Raw genomic sequence first — 18,712 nt, forward strand, 5'->3', positions numbered from 1 at the left:
TCCATCACTTTCACAAACCCATCCGTGAAATAAAAAATGAAGCAGCCAAGAAAAAAAGTATTGATATAAAGACCTTAAACTCTGCCGGCCACCGCAGCCCAGCACATGTTGCCAGACGTGTCCTTCACAGACAGAAGGGGTTGCCAGTGCGCAACCAATATGTAATTATTGTAAAAGACGCATCTAAAAAAAAAATCAAACTTGTACGTTAAACCAGGCTAGCAGTCTCATAGTTTAAGTGAAAACAGGCCGGAACACAACATGGTAACATAATATTAGCTATTCCTAAACCTTAAATTCATACAATGTAAGAAATCGCACTAGCCAACTTAACACTCATATTCCACAAAACATAAGTTCGCCGAGATACAATTACACACGAATATATGGATGAATGATAGATAAATACTATACAAGACACAAAAATTCAAAACATATTTATCAAAGTACCCTTTCAATACTAACCCCAATGAAGCTGAAAATTCCATTACACCCCAAGCATTGTATATGAAAGTAAGCACAATTGAACTAGAAAAAAAAATATAAAAAAAAAATGCTAGCGAACACAGACAAATATTCATCATAACACCATTGGGTGGAAAGAAGATAGTACCATCAATTTCATCTTTACAGCCACATGCATTAAGAAAAAATATATATAATTATACTTTTATTAACCACACAGTAATCTTTTAGTATATAATCGTTGTGTAGCAAAATTAGGAGGATAAAATTACAATGTATTTAAAAAATATATATAATTACAACTATTAAAAAGTATGTGCGCTAACTCACAATTGTAAAACCATTAATGAAAACCTACAAAACCTCTCTCTTCATCTCTCTTTCTCTCTTTGTCGCTCTTATTCGCTCTATATACTGGTTGCGAAATTCCACTATTGATACAATTAACTTAGAGATAACCCCCAAACCGATGCATTGTAACGTCAAATACATTCCGCTTTTGAGAGGGAAACGAGAGCAAGACGAGAACACTCGCAGGCTCACAGCAACGTCACCACATTTGCGGCTGCAAATTTTTTTTTAAGAATATTGTTATGAATTAATTTTTTTAATAATAAAATTTATGTTTATTTGTAAATTTATGTTTATTTGTTGAAAATTATCAAAAACTAACGGTTAACAGCAGAGTCATTTTATAAGAAAAAAAAATGAATAGATTTTAAAATTTATTATTATACTATTTTTTTAATTAATTGAAACCTGTATGTTAATTTGTTAAAGGAAATAAATTTATTTTAAGAATTTATTATTACAACTTTTTAATTAATTTAAATCTATGTTTATTTGTTGATTTATTATCAAAATTTTATGGTTATACGTGGATTCATTTAATAGTAAATAAAAATTAATATATTTATTTAACATTATTTTAATGTTTTATCTCACATTATTTCACTATCAACGTCCGACAAATACTACGTTTTTTTTTGTTTTCATCATTTACTTTGAGATTTTTTTTTTCCTTTAGGGTTCTTTATAAAGGATGTTGTAAAAATTGCCGCCGCTACGTAATGATTTTCCAGAGTTGACACACAGAATTGAAGAGCGTATTGCTTCCATTATTCTAAAAAAGTTTTTAACCAATGTGTTTGCTCGCGTTAGCACTATCGTTCTATATTTAGATCACTTGTTATTGTGTTTAAGCGGAGGTATTTGCCTTTTGCTCGGGGTTCGTATCCCATCCGGTGGGTACGAGTGGTTAGTTCTGTGTGTAAATGTGGCGGACGTTTCTGTGAGCCTGCGAGTGTTCTCGTCTTGCTCTCGTTTTCCTCTCAAAAGCGGAATGTATTTGACGTTACAATGCATCGGTGTGGGGGTTATCTCTAAGTTAATTGTATAAATAGTGGAATTTCGCAACCAGTATATAGAGCGAATAAGAGCGACAAAGAGAGAAAGAGAGATGAAGAGAGAGGTTTTGTAGGTTTTCATTAATGGTTTTACAATTGTGAGTTAGCGCACATACTTTTTAATAGTTGTAATTATATATATTTTTTAAATACATTGTAATTTTATCCTCCTAATTTTGCTACACAACGATTATACACTAAAAGATTCCTGTGTGGTTAGTAAAAGTATAACTATATATTTTTTTTCTTAATGCATGTGGCTGTAAAGATGAAATTGATGGTACTATCTTCTTTCCACCCAATGGTGTTATGATGAATATTTGTCTGTGTTCGCTAGCATTTTTTTTATATTTTTTTCTAGTTCAATTGTGCTTTTTTTCATATACAATGCTTGGGGTGTAATGGAATTTTCTGCTTCATTGGGGTTAGTATTGAAAGGGTACTTTGATAAATATGTTTTGAATTTTTGTGTCTTGTATAGTATTTATCTATCATTCATGCATATATTCGTGTGTCATTGTATCTCGGCGAACTTATGTTTTGTGGAATATGAGTGTTAAGTTGGCTAGTGCGATTTCTTACATTGTATGAATTTAAGGTTTAGGAATAGCTAATATTATGTTACCATGTTGTGTTCCGGCCTGTTTTCACTTAAACTATGAGACTGCTAGCCTGGTTTAACGTACATGTTTTATTTTTTTTTTTAGATGCGTCTTTTACAATAATTACATTTTGGTTGCGCACTGGCAACCCCTTCTGTCTGTGAAGGACACGTCTGGCAACATGTGCTGGGCTGCGGTGGCCGGCAGAGTTTAAGGTCTTTATATCAATACTTTTTTTCTTGGCTGCTTCATTTTTTATTTCACGGATGGGTTTGTGAAAGTGATGGAGAATATTTTATTAAGTGTGCTTGTGTTTAGCTACTATCGGTGCTGTTGTTTATATATTACAGTTCTCGTTGTTAATCAATGTAAATTTAGATTTAAAATAAGTATAAAGGTTCCAAACATGATGGTGGAAACATCCTGGAAGTCGTGTGTGTGTGTTACGATCTAACCTTGTGTATCGATATATATGTGGGACAATGTGTGCTACTGCAATGATTATCATCCTTTATCCGCGAGGGAATTGTTCTTTGAAGCTTCATCTTACTGATCTATTTGCGTTTTTTTCACCTTTCTGTGTTTGTAATGTCTGGACTTTGTTTACTTTTTTGAAGTGATTCCATATTATTGGTATTTGGTTTGCTTTTTAATTGTATATTTATATCTATATGCTTCTGGATAACCTATGTCATTGTTAAGTGCATATTTTTTGTAATATTTCTGTTTGTAACTACTGGATGTTTTATTATTACTTCATTATGTGTACAGACAACTACTGATGACAGTATGGTTCTAGATATACGACATACCCGAGGATTTTTTTTATATGTTTCGTATTTAAATTGTTATAATTGTATGGTTGGTATCTAAATATACATAATTCCGTATTTATCGTTTCTTGTCACTACATAGCACTTGAGCAAACAAAAAAATTTCTTACACTAATCCATTTTTTCTCAACTTGTGTTCGAACATACATAATTAAAATGATTTGTGCGAAGACCATGGGTCTCTAGAGTTCACAATTCCTTTCATTATATTTAATTATAATGCGGAATCTCTCTTCCATATGTGTTTTTGAACTTAGGTTTCCTTTAGGTGAACAAAAAAAAACTTTTTCTTTTAGATAATGAATTTAATTTATTTGGGATGTGACATTTAGTATAGGAAACATGTTTCGTCTCACACGTATATGTGGCTTCATTATATTCATTTAGCTTAGTCCTTTAACTTTTAAGCGTCTTTAACGAGTGGTTGTCTTTTTAAAGTCGGTGTCTTTAACTCTTTCTATTTCACATGTATGTTATTAGGGATTGTGACTATTACCATCGAACATTTTGTGTTGGGGAAGCGATGTCTGGTCTTCCTGAATGCGTTTTTCTTACGCTAGGTAATATAATTTTTTTAATATATATTTCTACTTAATTGTACTCTCATGTGTAAACGTCAATATTTACCTAATTTTCTGTTTAGTTTAGACTTTTGAAATTGCTCTTTTAGTTCATTATCCTGTCTTGTGTTTTTTTTTTTGAGGCTGTGGTATTAATGTATTGTTTCTTTTATATAATACTTTCAGTTATGGCGGTTACACCTGTTCTCATTGGTATACATGTGTCTTTTTTAGTACAGCATCTGTAGTATATGGAATGTAATTTACCCTGACCATCTCTGTGGGTTTATGAAGTGTCTGGGCTTGAGTCTTATGGTCGTTTCGATGTAGGTTGCAATATGCCTGTAGGCGTTGTTTGGTTTTTTCGAGTTGACTTGTTATTTCTGGTAACTATATTATGATAATATTAACGAATTATATATGTGGTGGTAGAAATTCAAGGAACGTTTCGGATGAGAAATATACAGTTTTGTTTGTGTACACGCTTCAGTTACTTCAATACTTATTATTAGTGTTCTCCTGACACTATATTTATTTTATTGTAAAGATATTTTATATAGAAGAGAATTGGTTATTTTATGTCTGGCAATAAATGGATTAGCACTAGTAGGTAGTACATAGTTGGTGGGCAATGAGTATTCGTACACCACATGTATTTATTATTTCCTTCTTTAATCCTTGTCACTATAAAGTTGTTGTCGGGCTTCGTCGTTCACGTTACTTGGTTTAAAGGCATGGGTGGCGTAATTAATAGTTTGCAAGGCATCCTTGTTGTTTTTACATATTTTAATATGTTATTTTATCCTGCTGGAGGTTTGTGTTTGGAGGGCGCTGCGTGTTTGTGTTATTTACGTCTGCCCTCCGGCAAGTGAAAGTTACTAGTGGTCCGCCGAGGCGTCTGTCGTGTCCTGGACCATCGTCGAAGCGGTGTTTGCTATGTCTGTAAACGAAATTTGGCTAAGTGGTTATTAATATGAATATCCTCGTGTGTTCTTTCACAAACATTACTGGTGTGTTCTATTCAGGTTTTAATCGGAATGGGATTATAGTGCTTCTTATGCTTAATGGAATGTTTAGTAGTAGAATATAGATTCTTATTTAAAACTGAACCAGTAACCTTTTATTTTACGTCTTGTTATTAACGCCAGAGCTTCCTATGCTTATTGGGATGTGGTTATATAGGTTCTTATATTTACCCCGATACATTCTTAATTATTATTATTTACTAGTATGAAGTCTATAGTTGGTCTCTGTTTATTCATCTACCATATATAGAGATTGTGTTTTATCTAGCCTTGATGGAAAGTTAACAATAATCTTATAAGCATTCTTACTGTACAACATGACTCATATAATATTCAGGGTGTCAACACTCCTTATTTAGAACACCACACGATATGGCTATGTCGTGAGCGAAAGGGAAGGATGGATAGCTGTTAATGTTTGTTTGTATAAATAAATAGTATGGTTATTTATTAACGGTGGTATGACTATTTGAAAATGAGTTACCAGTATATTGCAATCTTTATACGATAATGATACATAGTTTATTTTTATTATTAGAGTAACGTGCTATGTTTATAGTCAGGTACCACTTTTCTTATATGAATGATAAATTACTCAGAGCTGATGATCTATAAGCATTTTTATTACACAGACCGTTAAAACGACTTATGTTTATATTCCTACAAAGTTTGACTATAAGAGTATAAACATTAACATATTTAGTTTAGGGTATAACACGTTTTACTTACATATATTATTATTTAATGGCTATACATAAACTTTATTACTATATTTAATAACGTCTTGTGGCTATATCGCTTTGTACTTCCTATTTAATGACTACACATAATACTATAACCGATTTTATTTATTAATGAATGTATACTAGCTGGGATAGCACTAAAGACTCGTATGTGCGTCTTTTTTTTAACAAATGGGAATAGCATGTTTTGTCTCTGGTGTTATGCCGTTCGTTCGCGAGGTATTATGTGGGCTGTGGTGTATGTTTCGGTTGCTTATTAACATATTTTGAGGATGTAGGTATTTTATGGTTATTGATATTTATTTGTGTTGTCATTTCTCGGGTCATGCCATTTGGTGTGTTGGAGAGTGTGGTAGTTTTATAATATTGTTCTCGTAGATCGATTTTTTTTTTATCTGCATTGCGCTGTATTGTGTTTGTGAGTGTCTGCTATATCATTTTGGTTGTTATTAACACTTGATTTAAGGTTTTTGTCACATGCATTCGGCGGTTTCATGTATTACTGGGCTGTACGTTTTCTATTGTGTTCCACGCTTAGGCTCTCCTGCAAGTTGGTATAGCGCGCGGCCCAGGGTCGAAAAACAGCTTTCCTTTTCGTCGCACGAGACATTTGTCAACAGTTTTCAGAGTGCGTGTACGGAGTACAGACGTGTGCTCCCGCTTTGTAATATATTTTATAAATTTACTTATCGTTAAATGCTGTCGGTTGTGCGGGTTTCTCTCCACACGGCGTACATAGGTGTTACTATTTTTTTAATATATCTTTTCGTCTGCTTTTTTTATTTTTAATTACACATCGCCGGGGTGGGCGGGGTGCGTTCCGGTGAGTTTTTTTCTTTTATGTATGCTTATTTGCTTCGTGCCGCAGCTGAGCGGGTCGGTGTTCTTGTTTTTTCTGGGTCTTCGCCCACTCCGTGCGGTTTTTATTTTATTTTAAATATGTTTATTACTTAACGCTAAGGCGCACGAGCGATCGTTCAACACTCTTTCCTACACGGGCGTTGGTACAACATTTATTTAAATTTATTTGTTACAAGTCGCCGGGGTGGGCAGGATGCGTTACGGTGAGTTTTTTTATGTATGCTTATTTGCTATTTTTTTATTACCTCGGTAACATACGTAATTTGTTTCTGGCGTTCATGCGGCATCTACATTTTATTTTTAATAACTTAACGCTACGTGTTGACTGTAGGGTTTAATTTTTGCTTTTAGCACTTCGCACAACTGCTACACCGTAGGGTCCTTACTATGCTTATTCATGCTATCGCTATGGTATATGTTATTTGGTCCAGTACTATTAAATGGTTATCTACGTTTTTAAACTATGCTTATTTTTATGTCTTTACAATATTATAATTTTAACTATGCTTATTACTTCAAGCATATTTTACGTTACGTTTCTCGCTCTTCTCTGTGACATTAAAGATGGCGGTGTGTGTATGTGGCACTCCATTCAGTCGATGGCGGTGTGTGTATGTGGCACTCCATTTAGTCTTAGCTAGTATGGTGGGGGTTTTTAAGCATGGCTGCAAATGATTTAGGCATAGCTAGTATGGTGGGGGTTTCTTTTAGGCATACTCGGGGGTGGGTGTTTTAAGTATACTAGGAGTGGGGGTGGCGCCTATAGTTTATTTTTTTTATTACCTCGGTAACATACGTAATTTGTTTCTGGCGATCGTGCGGCATCTACAGTTTATTTTTATTTTGTTTATTACTTAACGTTAAGGCACACGAGCGGCACACGAGCCATCGTTCAACACTCTTTCCTACACGGATGTTTGTACAACATTTATTTAAATTTATTTGTTACATATCGCCGGGGTTGGCGGGATGCGTTCCGGTGAGTTTTTTTATGTATGCTTATTTGCTATTTTTTTTATTACCTCGGTAACATACGTAATTTGTTTCTGGCGATCGTGCCGCAGCTACATTTTATTTTTAATTACTGAACGCTTCGTGTTAACTGCAGGGGTCCCTTAATACATTCCTGGTCGCTCGAGCGAGGTTTCCAGCACGGCGTTTGTAACTCGACATAAAGTAATACTTAACACATTGGCCGAGAGCCGATTACTACACATTTTTTGTATAATATTTATTTTTTACTTGACGTAAAATAATAGTAACTGTGCTTAATACTTAACTTGCTTTACATTATTTTAAGTTTTAACTATGCTTATAACACTAAAACATATTCGTGAGCGGGCCGCTCCTGCTTTGTAATATACCTATTTTATAAGTTTACTTATCGTTAAACGCTGTCGGTTGTGCGGATTGCACTCTACACGGCGTACATAGGTGTTGCTATTTTTTTCATATATCTTTTCGTCTGCGTTTTTATTTGTTACACGTCGCCGGGGTGGGTGGGGTGCGTTCCGGTGAGTTTTTATTTTATGTATGCTTACTTGCTATTTTTTTTATTACCTCGGTAACTTATGTCCATCGTGCCGCATCTACATTTTATTTTTAATTACTTAACGCTATGTGTTAACTGTTGGGGACCTAACTATGCTTATTTTCTGTTTTCCTAATATTATAAAATTTAACTATGCTTATTACTTAAAACATTTTTTAAAGACATTATTATGCTTATAATATGATGTGTGGGGTTATAATTGCGCAGTTTTTGAGTGACGCTCCAGCGGACAACATCTCGCTCTCTCTGCGCGGGAGTTTTGAGGTAATGTTTCTTTAGTCATAGCTGGTATGGCGGGGCTTTTATGCATACTGGTGGTGGGAGTGGGGTAGACATAGCTAGTATGGTGCCTTTTTTGAGGTTATGTTGCTCCGGGTATTAAGTCATAGCTAGTATGGTGGTGTTTGTTTTAAGCATACTGGTGGTGGGGGTGGGGTAGACATAGCTAGTATGGCGCCTTTTTGAGGTTATGTTTCTCTCGAGTATTTAGTTATAGCTAGTATTCTTTACAATATTATGAATTTTAAATATGCTTAACACATTGTTTATACATTATTATAAAAATTTAACTATGCTTATTTTCTATATTTATAATATTTATTTTACTCGACGTAAAGTAATAGTAACTATGCTTAACACATTTTTTGCACAATATTATATGTTTTATCTATGCTTATTACTTAAAACATTTTTTAAAGACATTATTATGCTTATAATATGATGTGGGGATTATAATTGCGCAGTTTATGAGTGACGCTCCAGCGGACAACATCTCGCTCTCTCTGCGCGGGATTTTTGAGGTTATGTTTATTTAGTCATAGCTAATATGGTTGGTTGTGGCTTTTTAAGCATACTGAAACATGGCGATTGGGAATTAAACATTTCGATTAAGCATACTCGGAGTGGGGGTGGAGGGGGTTTATAGACATATTTTTTTTCTCGGAATTTAATACATGACGGTTGCTTCTTTTAAGCATATTTTTTGAAATATATGGCGGTTGTGGAGTGTTAGGGGTTTATAGACATTTATTTTTTTTTAATTTAAACATGGCAGCTATTGTGGAGTGGTGGGGGTTTTAGGCATACTTGGGGTGGGGGGTTTGCTTTTCGAAATTTGAGCATAGCTAGTATTGCGTTTCGAAATTTAAACATAGCTTCTTTTAAGCATATTTTTTTTTGGAATTTAAAGACATTGTGGTTGTGGAGTGGTGGGGGTTTATAGACATTTTTTTTTAATTTAAAGACATGCCGGTTAAGCATAATGGCGGGGGTTTTAGGCATACTTGGGGTGGGGGGTTTGCTTTTCGAAATTTAAGCATAGCTAGAATTGCTTTTCGAAATTTTAAAGACATAGCTTTTTTTAAGCATAGCTTCTTTTACGCATATGTGCCTTATTTAATTCCCCATACTTCATCTGGTCCCGTGGTCTAGTGGTCAAGGCGTCTGCCTCCTAACCACGACGTTGGTGCGTCCCAGGGATGGAATCCACCCGCCGCCCAGGTTTTTTTGTATACAATTCCCGCCTTCGGAGCGACGGTGGCGCGCTCCGGTAACTAAAGGCTGAACTAAGATGGCGGCCGCCAGCAGACGTAAACAATATGGCGGCCCCCAGTGGCTGCGACGGTGGTGCGCCCTGGTAGCCAATGTCAACAACAATGGCGGCCTCCGTGAGACAAGATGGCGGTGCCCATGAAACAAGATGGCGGCGCCCATGGGGGTACTGGGGCCGGTGTTTACATTTCAATGTTTACATTGGTCACAGTATCCTTATACTCCCCCTACTGTCAGTGCTTTAAAAAAATGCTAAAAGAGGTTTATGCTATCCTCAAAGAAATGATAGATCAAACCTGTCAAGAGAAATTTAATTTAGAAACTGCAGTGGGTGCGCAGGAGCTAATCAAACAGATGGACTTTAAATTTATGTGTATTTTGCAGCTATGGGAGAGGATCCTTATTGTTGTCGATCAAATTAACAAAGCCCTTCAAAAAGAAACAGTTTCTGTCAGCGAGGCAAGCAAAACGATTAAGGGGCTGTCAGCGACAATTCAGGACATTAGAGATGAGGGTATCATGCCAGCAATCGACTTTTCTATACAGAAATCACAGGAACTTTGCATCGAAGATCACTTTCCTGAAAAAAAGGCGAAAGAAAGTGAGCAAACGACTCGAGGATTTAGAAACAAAATCCAAGATGACGATGATAACACTTGCTACCTCAACGCAGAACACGAATTCCAAAAAGAAGTTAGTCTTATTTTTGATCAAATTATACCAGAACTGAAGAGAGCGATGGAATCATTATTTTCTGACTTCTATTTTCTAACATGACCAGCACTGAAAAAAAAAACTATTAAATGTGTTGAAGAAACATGCTGCAGACTTTGGTCTAAAATACTCTACTAATGTAGATGTACTTGAACTGACCAACGAAGTAGAAACATTTAAAATGCAAGCAAAAGAACTCGTAGAAAATGATCTAGAAGAAGTAATACCCCTAGATATGCTAAGAAAAATTCAAGAACTTAAACTGGAAGATATTTTTCCGAACATCCAAATTGCTCTTAGAATCTTCCTGAATCTACCTGTTACAGTCCCCTCTTGTGAGCGAAGCTTCAGCAATTTAAAGTTGATAAAAATTCATTTGATATCTTCAATTGGACAAGATCGTTTGGCGAATCTTGCGGTACTCTCGATTGAACAAGAAGAAATAAGAAAATTGGACTTAGATGTGATAATCAATGATTTCGCGTCAGTTAAAGCCAGGGAAGTAACATTTAAGTGAACATTTGTCTTATGTTGTTGTCTTACATTGTTAATATGTCTTGGAAAGATGTGAAAGTATTCTTCCTGTTAATTACAAGTTTATTCAATTTCTGCAGGTGCTCTGCAATGTATACATTTTACATTTAATGTGTTTTTCTAAGTAAATAATTAAGTAGAGTTATCTTTGATTAAGTTAGATTATAAATTGTTATTTTTATGTATGATTGTATGAATATAATTTTTCAAACCAAACTAACCCTTTTTGACTATATTTTCCAAATCAATAGTTCCTTTGAGAGTGTAAAGCCAAAACATTGTTACAGTACACATTTATAAAAATTCTATTTACACATTCTATTTGAATTTATGCAATTAAATTTCATTGTTGTTAAGCAATATTAACTGTAAATGTGCTTATTTTGTGGAAATAAATAGGATTTGATCTGATTTTATTTGAGTACACATTTCTGTTTTTTAATAAACAAATTCTGCAAACGATTCTCAAAAATAAAAATTATGTGCCAAGAACCTAATCTAAGAATTTTACACTTATACTTGTAAAGTTTTTAACACAATAACAATTATTTCCAATTAATCAATCAAAAATCAGTTTGACTAAAGTTACTTTTTTTTTTTTTAAGTTACTGACCCTCCCCCCTCTCTTTTAATCCATGAGGGGGCAACATTTTCATGTTTGGCCAGGGGTGCCAGTCACCTTAGCTGCGCCACTGGTTATCTTCACCACTCAGTTCTTACAGGTGGCCTATGCAAGACGAGAAGACTGCGCGCTAGTTCAGAGCCTTGTGCTTAGAGACGACACCGCGCTAGAAGAATTAGCGAGCGTCGCACTTATCATTTCGCCTCACTAACACATACACCCCTGAGTAGGCGGACCCCTTAACTGCCTAGCTTTGGAGTAGGAATTTCGTACTTAAGACTCGGCTTCATCAGCCATGTTTAATTTTTTTTTAATTTAAAATATATATGAATCATTATTACCTAAAATTAATTAATACTATAAAAACTAATCGTTAATACTTAACATAGCTGAGGAAACCGAAAAACTGTGCACTTCTAGTAAAAATGAAAAATTTAAGTAAAGCAAAATTTTAATAATGAATATTTGCTGTTTTTTTTTTTTTTTAAATAGAAGATAATATGTAAAATGAATCTAAATACAAAATTTGTTACAACGTACAAAATTCAATTCTAGATAGTGGATCATCCGCAGAAATTTTTCCTAGATAAATAATGACATGAAGCTAAGTAAAATAACACCAACATGATGTTAGGGGGCAGTGGCAATTCAAATTCCAACAAAGCCCATATTTACCAACTTTTATTCTTCTAAATGACAGAGAATATTTGCTCTAAGTCAAACCAGGATCGGCTGAAGAAATCTAACCAAAGATAAAATTGATTAACTGTAGCTTGCAACGTTCACTACACCAGATGCAAGTGTAAAAAGGAAATCGAATGATAATGCTGACTTTAATTGTATTGATACTTTTATTGACTACCCTTAACTCACGTCTTGTTTCGTGCTTGTTGAAATCCGTGTCATGCAACTCAAAAAGTGGCATCAGTGGTTCCATTTTCCCTTAACTGTCTCTTGTAAAGCATCACATTATGTTATGTATGTATACATATATTCATATATATGTATATATGATTATATATGTAAATATCTTACGAACACTGAAGACCATATGGAGTTGTTAACAAACCCTTTTGACAGAACAACGAAGGCGAAGGATAGTAGACCAATGGAACTACTTTTGAGATACGTTAAAAGACAGACTGCAATACCTCGTCAAGCTGAGAAGACAAAGGAAGTTTTATAAACCAACCTAATACAAGTTAATTTTAAATTATTAAAATATGCTGATCATAAATTTGCGTGTTAATATATAAACATTATTTTGACCCTTTAACTTTTACAATCATAAATAAACAAGCAGATTCCTAAAACTTTCTTTGCTAAAACGAAAAAATAAAAAACTCAGTTGCCAATCTTGAAAGAAATGATAAAATTTTGCAGTCAACTGAAATTTAATTGAAAGTAATTTTACTGTGCCGTAGTCGTCGGCTATAATACTATTTAAAATGTGTTTTATTAGTTATTTTAATATGGTGTCAAAGTATTATATTTCGAGGCCCAAAACCAGATCCACTAGAGTCTATTGATAATTCTTTAGTGAGCTAATTTTTTATGAGGAATAAAAGAGCATTTAAAAAAAAAAAAGATTTCCCATTCAATTGTCTAGTTTTAATTCCGTCTATGTTGAAATGAAATTTTGCGTTCATTTTTTTTTTAAAGATGATGTTGCCTTTGGTTCGACAAGAGCCGAACAAACGCACTGAGGTGCGGCATGGACGGCGGTACCCGGTCACGTGATCGTCGAGGCCGGAGTGTCTGCAGCAGACAGGGGAGTGACGTCAGCGCCGCGTGCCTGATTTGGGGGGGGGGGGGGGGGGTGACAATCCCCCGGCGGCGCCAGCGGGGGTCACGGCCGGGTGACAACACAACAAGGAAAATACGAACGCTGTGGTGCGATGCGACGTATTGGACGGGACTAACCTCACATCCCAACATGCCAGCTAAACACAGTCATTTTGCACACATCCCAGCTAAACAGTCATTTTGCACACATCCCAGCTAAACACACTAATTTTGCGATGTCGTATATATTATTTTTTTTTTCTTGGTCCATAGATGATGGTAACTAAAGAAGTGTTGGTTATGTTCGGTCAGCTCATAAATAACGCAGAAAAAAAGGTTTTTTTTTTTTTCCTAATTCTTCCCAGAAGCAAAATTCTGTAAGATGCACGAACGCGGGTTTTCTGGGGCGTGTAACCGAGGATGTGAACCTATTAGGCTACCTGATTGGATGAGGCAGGGAAACGATATTTTAAAACCTATTACACAGTCATTATAAATTTGTACACTTTTTACTATACTATACTGGCTATAACATCAACACTGTTATGTTTATTTGTTACAGTAACAAAAAAAATATATGATTTTAGTAAGCGTTAGCACGAAAATGATACATGTCATCGAGTAGGCTACCATTCAGTACACTTTCCAACATGTGAAATTATTGGCTATCGTTCACGAGGTAAGTACTCCTTTGTTTTTAGCGGTAATCGCTTTAAATATATTGAATGGAATTAATCATACATGTACAATAAACTAATGAATATTAAATATCCTGAGAAAATCTAAAGTTATTGGTCTAAATTTTTTTAACTGACACTTCAACGTCACTTTTATGACTTGATTTTTAAGTTAGTGTTACTGGAATCATCAACATTAAATTAATATGTTATTTGAAGTAAATATAAGTGAAATTATTTATTTAATATTTAAATTATAGTTTTAAAAATTATTATTAGTTTAGTTTAAACAGTGGATTTATGGAATGTTTGACTAAGGATGTGTCTTCGATAAATAATGGAATCTTCGCAGATCCATAAATAACTGGATGTTAGGTAAACAAATTCGCCGGATATACACTTCCAAGCGAGTACTATTAGTGTGGAATAGTATGTCCGGAAACAGGATTCAGGATGTGGTGCCTGGTGCCGTTCCGTCATCTTGGATTGTGACGTCACGGCGGCCATCTTGGACTCAAAAAATCCTCAAAATTCCTCAAAAATGGCTCAAAATGACTAACAATTTCCGTTTTGAGGAAAAATTTCCCGTTTTCGAGGGAAAAATTCCCGTTGCGAGGGAAAATTAGGATTTCGATAAGCCTCAAAAGTCGTTTTGTCTTAGAAACCACGAAAATTCCTAAAAGAGGCTTAAGCATCCGTGTCTACAGCCTCCGAAAGCCTCTGACGTCATCTAGGATTATGACGTCACCGTTGCAATTTCCGTTACGCCCGCCATCATTAACTTTTTTTATTATCCGATTTTAATGAAAAAAATTAAAAATTAATAAAAATTTCAATTAATAAAATTTTAATATTAAATATTAAAAAAAAAACATACATTTACGGCACGGAGCTCGGAGTCCTCGGTTCGAACCCGGTGAGGGCAAAAAAAAAAAGAAAAAAGAAATGGTGACCGATCTTCCCTCACTGTGGCTGCAGGCAGACTGACCCCCACCACTTTTTACCATGCATATATAATCAGATAGTATGACGTCATGTCCGCCATCTTTAACTTTGGACGCGATCTTGAAAATATTTATTTATTATCCGATTTTAATGAAAAAAAGTTCAAAATTCACCAAAAAATTTACTTATTAGAATACTGATTGATTAGATCGATTCCTTTCCTTGGTTCGAAACCGGTAAGAAAAAAAATTTAAAAAAAACAACAGATCCTTCTTCCACAGAAGCCACCTACAGACTGTCCTACCACCACCAATACCAAGGTATATATCGTCAGCTGGTATGACGTCATGTCAGCCATCTTGTCTTCGTCCGCTGGAGGCCGCCATCTTGTTTTCGTCTGCTAGAGTGTGCTGGCGATATGTTAGTATAATTTTCAGTTCACCATACCTTTAACCTCGACTGTTGGCATTGAACTTTGTCATTGACCTTGAACTTTGACCTTGACCTTGAACTTTGACCTTGAACTTTGACCTTGACCTTGAAATTTGACCTTGATCTTGAAATTTGTCCTTGACCTTGAAATTTGACTTTGACCTTGACGACCATCATGGATCCGTCATTTTATGTTCAGTACATGCTACCAGGAGCTACCACCTGCTAGTGGTCATTGCCACCATCATGTTTTCGTCTGCTGGAGGACACCATCTTGTGTGTACTCGTCTTACCATCATGCTAGTTTTATTCTAACCTGCTACAGTGCAGTAATCATTTATTACTAAGGTGCCCGCCATCTTGAAATTTGGGCGCCATCTTGACATCATGTCTTTATTTAGCTAAAGATTTGGGAAAAATTCCAAAAGTCACCGAAAAAATCACTTATTAATTTACATATTGAATCGATGGATTCCTGTCCACGGTTCGCTTCTTGACCAGTGACAGTTGTAACTAAATATTAAATAAATTTTAGATTCTGTTTTCCATTACCTTTCGCGGAGTTTATTAATCATTCACTCTACGAAAAACAACTCAAGACAATATACCTGACCATCAAATTAAATACAGTGCCGATTAGCCTAACATTAAAGTCTAATTTTTCAATAATCTGAATAACCTATAAGCCGTTCATGTACAAAGCCATACATACAGACCAATTGTCATCAGACCATGAGACCGAGTCATGTCAATATCAGATGTATAGGCTAGTCATTTCAGGTCCGCATAACCTTCTTCGTCGTAAGCTAATTATATTCAATTAGTCCATCGTGATATTTTTTTATACATACTAAAGTACCAAGTGACCTTGAAAAATATTTTAGTAACACCAAGAGGTTTTGAACTAGTAAATATTCAGTCACTACATTTTGTACTACGCGCAATCAACAAAAAGGAAGCACCGTCAACAAAATGGCAGCTCATTTGGAAGCACCGTCAACGAAAATGCAGCACATTTGGAAGCACCGACAACAAAAAGGAAGCACATTTTGGAAGCACCGTCAACGAAAAGGAAGCACACTTGGAAGTACCGCCAACGAAAAGGCAGCACATTTGGAAGCACCGTCAACGAAAAGACAGCACCATCAACGAAACGTCAGCACCATCAACGAAAAGGAAGCACATTTGGAAGCACCGCCATCGAAAAGGCAGCACATTTGGAAGTATCGTCAACGAAAAGGCAGTACCATCAACGAAAAGGAAGCACATTTGGAAGCACAAGTTACGAGAACTAAGTCTTAGTTAGAAATCAGAATACAAGAAATAAAAACATAACATTTTTATAATTGAAATTATTTATTTTATTTCTTTACATTATACAAATGCAAGTAAAACAAGCCATTATTGTATGTAGCCAGCTTTCCTCAGTTCTTTGAGTATGAAGGATATTTCTTTGATGCACGAATAGTTTCCTGCACAAAGCGAGCCATGTAGAAGTCTTAGCCGGTCAACCAATATGTTTGGATCTTTCCATGATGTGTAATCAATCTCTTCTACCACCATCTTCCTTGCACGTTTATAATAAATATTATCTCCGGTGTCTTCCGTTTTATCGTCAACCACAAGGTCACTTTCGTCATCGAGGCAGTGATAATCACAAGCTTGATCAGGATAATTTATTTTACTATGTCGTTTTCATCGTTTTGGTCTCAGGCCACCATCACAGTCTTCGATCTTGCCTGCTTTAGCTGCTTCAGCACAGTCTTCGATAACACTACCAGCTTCAGAGTCACTGTAGCAATCACCGTAGAAGACATCGTCTTCACCCAGATTACCTTAAGAATTCGTTATCGTAGATGTCGAAGTGTCTTCATTTTCTTCATACTTCCTTTTTACAAAGTATGGTGGATCTACTGAATATCGACTTGAATGTATTCTCACTTCCATTAGTTTCAGTCTTCTCGAAGCCATCAGTATCCTTCAATTTATGTTCTTCGTACATTCGGGTGAGCTATTACCATCACGCTCAGGACAAGGAAAATTATTGTCGTAATGCAGATCACTCTTCTTTAGTCTAGTGGATCCATCGATGTTCTCTATGCCGTAAGTGGGCTTGGCTTTACATGTTCTACCATGTCTTTTTAAGCAGTCAATTCACGTTAACAACCTGATACACCGATTACAGCTTATCATTTTGCGTAGTGGTTTTTAACACAATCATTCTTCTCATACCGTTTAGCATTCTTTCTCAAGGTAAACACCTTGCTACAGTATCTACACTGATGCTGTTTTGATACAGCTACAGACATCGAAGGCTCCAGAAGGCACCAATTGCTCCTACAGCCTTTTGTTTCAACAGCACCAATGATATTTTGCTAGAATGCTACGAGGTCCCTTGACATCACGACTACGCGACTACGAGCCATGAGGTTACGAGACTACGTGACTACGAATCTTCAAGTTTACGAGACTGCATGACTAAAAGACCGCGTGGCTACGAAACTACATGACTATAACTGACTACAATAGCACCATTCAGTGGTGAGAGTTAATTTATCTCATGCAAAATAACCTGTTTAAAGTAGTGTCGATTATTGTCAACAGATGACACCACATGTTGCTTACAGGTAAATATTATTTATTTCTTTTTTGCTGGATGCGGGAATGCTCACTAACGATCGCATGGCCTCGATAGTCACCAAGGAGAAGGAAGTTCGTCTTGTATGTTAGTGCTTCACAGATGTCTCATGGTATATTATTTGACTGAGTATCTGAATAAAATTACCTGTCTTAACCACCAAGTTAAATACAGTTTGTCTCAAAGCATATTATTTGACTGAGTAATGGTTGTTTATTTTTTGAATTCCGCCTGGTAAAAATATTGTGTCAATTTATTAGCAGAATTTCACTAATTAAATGTAACTCTGAATAAAATGACATGACTCATTAGGTAAAAAATCCATCATGCAGAGAACGGTTTCTCAGAATAGAGAGAAGCACTTGAAGAAACCACAGGGATAATCAGAAGCACACGGAGAATACCACCGTAATATTTACAAGAATAATCAGGAGCACTCGGAGAAAACCATAAGATGTCTAGCCAGGAATAATCAGAAGCATTTGGAGAAAACCATCAAAATATTAACAAGAATAATCGGGAGCACACGGAGAAAACCACCATAATATTGACAAGGATAATCAGATGCCCTCGGAGAAAACCACTACACGTTTTCTTTGATATCATAAAATTACAGGGAAAAAAATATTTAATTAAAAATAAATAATAAAAAATTTAAAATGAAACAATTACAAAAATACATAGAACTCTATCTTTGTTCAACAATGAGAAGTTCACAAGCTAGCAGAAGTGTTAAATATCTTTGACGTCATGTTTGTTCCAACACA

Source organism: Bacillus rossius, chromosome 1, assembly GCF_032445375.1.
Source record: "Bacillus rossius redtenbacheri isolate Brsri chromosome 1, Brsri_v3, whole genome shotgun sequence".
NCBI classification, from domain to species: Eukaryota; Metazoa; Arthropoda; class Insecta; order Phasmatodea; family Bacillidae; genus Bacillus; species Bacillus rossius.